Raw genomic sequence first — 6543 nt, forward strand, 5'->3', positions numbered from 1 at the left:
GCCATGGTGCTAGTGAAAAGTGGAGGGGACAACTGCAGACACCTATATTCCTATGATCTTATAGTCTGTATATAAGGGAGGTCACCTGTGCTCTCAGGAATCAAGACCACAGTGGAAAAAGCATTCGACTGAGAATAAAAGGACCTGGATTCTACTACTCATGTATCTATTAACTTACATTCTGATATGTACAATCAGAGCATAGTTATTAACCTGTGAAATGAGAGAGTTGGACTGGAGCTGCAGTGTTCAAACTCTGTTTCTATCCACCTAGGGGATTTTCAGAGGTTAGTAGTATCAGCTCCTGGGCTAAGAAAGTGCCAAGGATGCAGAATTCTTTCTTGGTACTGAGAAGTGCTCTTTCCTTTTGCCCTCTGCCATGTCTTACCTTATTGAGTTGGTTTCAAATAGGCCTTGAAGAAAGCAGAATTCAATTTTGAAGCTACTTTCTTCCTCACAATCCCTTCTAGCAGCCTGGCCTTACATTTTCTACTTCTAGACACAGGAAACTAAGGTGATAATCTTACCATCTAACAGAGAGAGAGCTAAGGGTGGCTTCAGAATAACATTTTTATGGACTTTTGGGGAGAGACAGCATACTTGCTTTCTTGTTCAAACTCTTTGACTCTAATGATGAAATTTTAAACTAAGTAGGATGGGCAGGTGTTTTTATAGCAGTCAAGAAGCGCCTTTCAAATTATAGCACATAAATGGCCACTCATTTGATCTGTGAATGTTCTAAATATGTGCACCCACACACTTGCATGCACACTTTAATAATCTTTAGCTAAGTGTTTTGCTACTTATTACTCATATTAAGGGGGACATGCACACACATACACACAGATACGCTTTTTTTCCTACCAGCTTATGATGATCCCACCTCCCTCTTTCTGTAATACTCAGCAGGTGGACCCACTGTAACTAGGTTGAGGTACAATACACTTGGGTAATTACCCTAGGCTCTAAGACAAAAGTCAATCAATTATATAACAGATATTTATTAAGAACTTAGCACTCTAGAGGCCATAGGGGTTTTCAAAGAAACACAAGACACACGTCTTCTAGGATCTTAACACACATGAAACATTAGCAGACAGCACATAATTAAGTGTTAAATTGTCTGGCACAGGCTGTTAAATGTAGTGGGAATTTCAGGGAAGAGGAAGAGAAATGAGAGCTAGTAAAGTCAAATAAGTCTTTGGAGGAGATGAAACATGACCTGGATCTCTAAGGGTGGTACCATTTCAGTTGACAGAAGGAAGAAGATGAGGGGAAGTCCTTGCTCTGGAGTATCTATCAGTAACTTTCTTGACATGATGTATATCACAGGGGTATAATTTCATGGCAACCAGAAAGTTCTCTGTCCCATCACATATGAAAAACATCTTACTCTTAGGTATAAAATTACATTTACTTTTAAAATATATATTTTTTTATTGATTTCAGAGAGAGGAAGGGAGAGGAAGAGAGAGATAGAAACAGCAATGATGAGAGAGAGCCATTGATTGGCTGCCTCCTGCATGTCCCTCACAAGGGATCAAGCCCGCAACCTGGGCATGTGCCCTGACTGGGAATCAAACCACCATCTCTTGGATCATAGGTCAATGCTCAACCACTGAGCCACGCTGGCAGGGCAATTTACTTTTTAAAATATAAGTATTTGGGGAGGGAGTTTAATTCCTTAAGATAGGTTATCTTAGCTAAATACAGTTAAGATTACTTCTTTCCACTGAATACTGAATTGTAGAATAACAAGGACTTGATGTCACTTGTCTCAGCGGCTCCTATATAAAGGCCCATGAAGAGATTTGTTCTTATGTAAGGAGCCTCAGTTCCTGGAAACACTTGATTGCCTTAGGTAAACTGTTCTTGCCTCCTATGAGAAAGGGGAAACATATACATAGATGTTTAGTAGCAATAGAAACTTTGGCCCTCATGTCTCCCTTCTAACTTTCCAGTAAGCCTTGACTTTCTATGTATATATAACCTAAGCATAGACTCCTCTTACACATTTCCAGGTCCACATATGGAAATAAAGGGAAAACTGGTCACACTGTTTCTCTGACTCATCCAGATGTTAGTTTCTCGTCCTAAGGATCCATTTTGAGATGCCCCCTCTGCATGGCAAAGACTGCCAGTTGCCCCCTATTTGTTTCCTTTTATTTCTCATTCATAGAACCTTTGATGTTTAGTTAGGTAGATGTCTACCTTTAATAAAAGACACTTTCTCAGACTTCCTTGCTGCAGGCATACCCATGTGACTGACTCCTAAACGATGCGATATAAGCAGAAGTAGTGCATGCAACTTACGGGAAGTGTTCCTAAAAGAAGTGGGCATGCCCTTCTTTGCTGCTTGGTCCTTCCTGCCAGAATATAGATAGAGGAGCAGGATTCTAGCAACCTCCATGGACAAGTTTAGGTGATGCTGGGAATGTAGGTTATCTATAGAGAGCAATAGGAAATAGTACCTATCTTGAAAGATGGATGTAAAGGATAACAAAAATGCATAAACTGTGTTTAGGCAGCGATTGTCACATAAAATTACTCAGTATGTCTTGGTTTTTGTTAGATTGAATTCTGACTTCTTTGGGAGGGCTGTATGTGTGTGTCCCATTACTTATCTTTTTGATATCAGAATGTAACATTAAGGCTGCAGCTTGTGCTCATAAGGGACCAGACTTGGAAAGACCACATCCACTGGACTATGCCAGTATCCAACCTGGACTGTCATGGTAGAGATTCCATGACATGCTTACTGGATTGGCTGGCTCAGGTTTGGAGAAATGTGCTACAGAGGAACAGAAGGTGGATCTTGAGAGAGACCCCAACCTCTGATATTGGGAGAGCCACATTAAGCTTCAAGTAACAAAGATGACAAATAACACAGAGCTTAAAAAAGATAATCACTTATTTCTCATTCATTTGAGGGTTAATGTAGCTATTTTTAAAAAAATATCTTTATTGATTTCAGAGAGAGGAAAGGAGAGGGAGAGATAGAAACATCAACGATGAGAGAGTCATTGATCGAGCCCACAACCTGGGCATGTGCCCTGACCAGGAATCGAACCCTGATCACCTGGATCCTAGGTCGACACCCAACCACTGAGCCATGCCCGGCCAGGCTGTAGCTGGTTTTTAAAGACCTAAGCAGATTTTTGGACAAGCTGCTATCTTTCTCCTCAATCTCTGGGGAAATTACAGTAGGGGTGTCATTCTTGCCATTATGTACATTTTCTTGGGATTGAATTAATTTTAAAAAAATTTTCTATTTTAAAATCATACTTTCCTAAGTCTCCTTAAATCATTGGTAGATAAAGGAGGAGATATAACAATAAAAATAGAACGGAGAAACTGTAAGATTTAATGCAGGAGAGAGCAGGGAAGAAACCTCTCTGGAAGCTGAAGTCATAACACCTGATAAATGAGACTGGGCAGAGTGCCCTGAGGCAGCATGCGGGCACTGGCCTATGCGCCAGGAGACCTGAGACAGGGAGGGGGCCAGGCACTCGGGTAAGCTCTGCTAGTCTCTCTGTCACTTCTCCTGATTGGGCTGTTAATGTCTGTTAGGTTTTTTTTTTTGTATTAATAAGCATTACCACAGTACCTATGACAGATTTCTAGCATTTACTGAGTGGCAGCATGGCACAGGGGTGCAGATATATCCAAAGAAAGGATTTTTCTAATCCCCTATTTTGGAGGCCAGTTCATTTGCTTAGATTCAAGAAAAAATAGTAATGCATCCTTTAACAAGGTTTCCCTTCAAAATCAATGTGCAGTGTGGGAGTTCTAGTGAGCATTTAAGGATTGAGAAAAATCATAAACTAGAGGAAGAGAAAGCATGAACTTGAAGCAGATTCATCAGCTAATAGAAATCTTTGTGTTTACTCGCTCCCTCATGAAAAGTAAGACACGCCAATCTTACTTTTCTATGCTCAGCAAAGTCCCGAGACTCTAATATGTTTCCCAATTTTCTTCCCTATAAAATAAAAATGGAAACTAAGCATAGTCTGAAAGTGAAAACAATTTGTAGATGGAGATTGAGGAGGAATCTGCAATCCCCAAATGACATGGCTTAGTGAAGATGGCCTAGTTCAGTTCTATGCTGGTCATACATATTCAAGACCCTTTTCTTTTTGGTATCCATTGGCTGCCTTTGTATTAGATAAAGGTGCCAGGAAGCAACATAAGGTAGATTAAGGAAGAAAAAGGGAGGGTTATTATAAGAAAGCAGGGATAATACATGGAAATGAAGGGCAAGAATGAAGCCAGGCTTCGGGAAAAACCAGAAAGCAGGAAAAGGAAAGCCATCAGGGTCAACACAGTGCTCTGTGTCTTGCCCACTCCTCTCCGAGCTTGTGGTCTGGCCTCCCCCTGTCCATCACAGGGCAGAACAGGCTACACCAGGGCTCACATTTTCTATGTTTAGTTTATGTACTTGTGGGTGGTTGCTTCATTGGCCAAATCTGGAAGCTCAGGGGAGAGAAACTGAGCAGTTTGAATCAATATCCACCTTTGTCTCAAATAGGGCAGGGGTGAGGGTCATATAGTAAAATAGAGCTGCCAGGGGCCCACCTCATATTCATGGGGGTTATTCTCAGAGAAGTGATTTGGTTTATGATCTAGGCAGGCACTTCGTAAGATAAACTACTGTGTTTATTTCATGTTCAGCACCTAAAAACTGCTCAAGCCCGTGTGTGTTGTTCTGAGACAAAATGGTAAGTAAAAATAAAAAGATTTTTTTTCATTCACCTCTTGTATTAACTTCAAATAATGTCTTGCAAATCCTGCTATTCTAAGTTAGTATAACGGAACAGTGAGGATGTTTTTTTCCCATTGCTTTTTCAAAGATAGTGGAAGGGAGAGAGAGAAAGAGAGAGAGAAACACCGATGTGAGAGAGACACATTGACTGGTTGCCTCCCATGCCTGTTGGACCAGGGCCGGGTATCGAGCCTGCAACCTGGGTACGTGCCCTTGGCTGGAATTGAACCCAGGACCCTTCAGTCTGCAGGCTGACGCTCTAACCACTGAGCCAAAACAGCCAGGACTCTCTCTGTTTTGAGGTAAATTTAAAGTAAATGAATAACAGGACAGACTTTATTTCATAGGTGTTTTGTAAGCAGTAGAACCTATGATACGTGTGTTTATAACTCATCATTGACACCCAGGGACAGATTTAGGATCTTCCATAACAATTTCCCTGTCATCAAACAACTTCTCAGACTGAAACCGGACACAATGGGTCCGGGCTGCCTTTCGCTACTTCAGCCAATTAAGCAGAGACAAGGTTGAATCATTTGAGCATTTATTTCATTATTGCTGGCAAATAGTGGGAGAGCAGTCAGTCACCCTGGAAATTCTGCTCTGACTCCCCTTGCCAGTTGGCTGATTATATACCAGGGAGGGAGAAGATAACTACCTGCAGCTGCGAGCTGCAAGTGTAACAGAAAGGGGAGAGGAGGGGCTGCAATCCGGCCTTCAGGGGCTCAAAGCCCCATAACCACGTGGCTAGTCTTCTCTGTATCGTAAAAATACGGAACGCTTCCCAAACTGCGCCATCCTTCCTCAGGGGCCATGCTAATCTTCTATGATGTTACAATCAGCTCAGCCCATTCTTGGGACCAAAGAATGGTCAGCGTTCCTGAGGTAAACTCCTGGAGGGAGTCAGGATCTGGGCACAGCAACAGAAGCAAAGTGTGCTCTGTCCTTGGTCTGCTCTCATAATGTATTTCTTTTCTGAGCAATGGACCCACTGAGGATCTTATCTTGTTACAGCCTTGTCTCACCCTCCAGTTTCCCAGGGTCTGTAAGAAAACTTCTTATCTATAGTTAGTAAGGTGAATGATTATTAAACATCTGTGGCTCTCTTCTTATTATGTGCCATTCCCCACTATCAAGACCACATTGAAAGAAAAAAGAAAACTGGCAGACAATATCTAATCACCTCATGGGTGTATTTACAAAAGGGATGAAATGATCAGCCCATCTTTGCAGAATACACACCTTGTAAAAGAATTCCTCAGCAGTCTTTGGATTACCTGTGTTCCGATTGCCTCTGTGCTAAAGGCCGAGTCTGTCTCCACTGCGATTAGTTCAAAATGAAGAAAGTCACTGCAGAGTCAGTATTTGCATACCTGATCATGCCAACTAAGCCTTCTAGAATCTGGAAGAATGGCACTCAGATCAGTGTGTACAGAACCAGCATCTTCAGGCCAGCAGAAAGCAAATCTTGACGGAGATACTGCTTAGTTTTTAAAAGAAGAAAAAAAATTCATGTCTTATTATTGCTATTCACAGATCATTCCTGGTTGTGAGACTCCCAGTGATTAAGACTGAAACTGTTTCCATTCATCAAGATTTTTTTAAAATAAAAGGTTGGTCACTTCTATGAATATACCCTAAGAATCCTGAAACACTACTCAGAAAGAATATATGCACCCCTATGTTCATAGCAGGGCAATTTACAATAGCTAAGATCTGGAAACAGCCCAAGTGCCCATCAGTAGATGAGTGGATAAAAAAGCTGTGGGACATTTACACCA

The 6543-nt window shown here is 41.5% G+C and overlaps 1 non-coding gene across 1 annotated transcript; it reads right to left on the bottom strand.

The window, feature by feature from the left end:
- Window positions 1–5528: 5528 nt before the first annotated feature.
- Window positions 5529–5632, bottom strand: LOC148092881 (U6 spliceosomal RNA). The gene has a single exon (XR_015714739.1). It is a non-coding gene; the product is annotated as a U6 spliceosomal RNA (small nuclear RNA).
- Between the last annotated feature and the right edge of the window lie 911 nt (window positions 5633–6543).

Source organism: Miniopterus natalensis, chromosome 6 (genome assembly GCF_054644295.1).
Source record: "Miniopterus natalensis isolate mMinNat1 chromosome 6, mMinNat1.hap1, whole genome shotgun sequence".
NCBI classification, from domain to species: Eukaryota; Metazoa; Chordata; class Mammalia; order Chiroptera; family Miniopteridae; genus Miniopterus; species Miniopterus natalensis.